Raw genomic sequence first — 414 nt, 5'->3', positions numbered from 1 at the left:
TTGGCAAAATGAGCAAAGGTACCGGTACATCAAATCTTCTGCTATTACCCTGAAGGTCTTTTTATTATGTTGACACAGTACTAAACAAAAATTATTCTTGGATACACTATTCTACACATAAAAAATATGTGATAACTTACCCTCATGTTTGTTATAAGCTGAACTAGATTAGTAGCTAAAGATGTTTGGATTCGTTCAGTGAACCCTTCATTCCAGGAATTGCACAGTGTAACTGCCAATAACATTACATTCGACATCTATAAAAAAAAAAGGCAAATTTAATGTCAATGTTAAAAATAATAATATCATACAATTCTAAAAGATCATGGTTACAGATAATCATAAGTCCCTGATTATCAATTCATTTGGCAAAAATGACCATATTTCTCTCATTCAGAAAATTGCTGGGGCAGT

General features: G+C 31.6%; 1 pseudogene; it reads right to left on the bottom strand.

Annotated features, from left to right (window-relative positions):
• Positions 1-414, bottom strand: part of LOC119587021 — an 8,322-nt pseudogene that overhangs the window by 5,339 nt on the left and 2,569 nt on the right.

Source organism: Penaeus monodon, chromosome 22 (assembly GCF_015228065.2).
Source record: "Penaeus monodon isolate SGIC_2016 chromosome 22, NSTDA_Pmon_1, whole genome shotgun sequence".
Lineage (NCBI taxonomy): Eukaryota > Metazoa > Arthropoda > Malacostraca > Decapoda > Penaeidae > Penaeus > Penaeus monodon.
The sequence above is the reverse complement of the archived record's forward strand: the minus strand, read 5'-3'. Positions and strand labels throughout refer to the sequence as shown.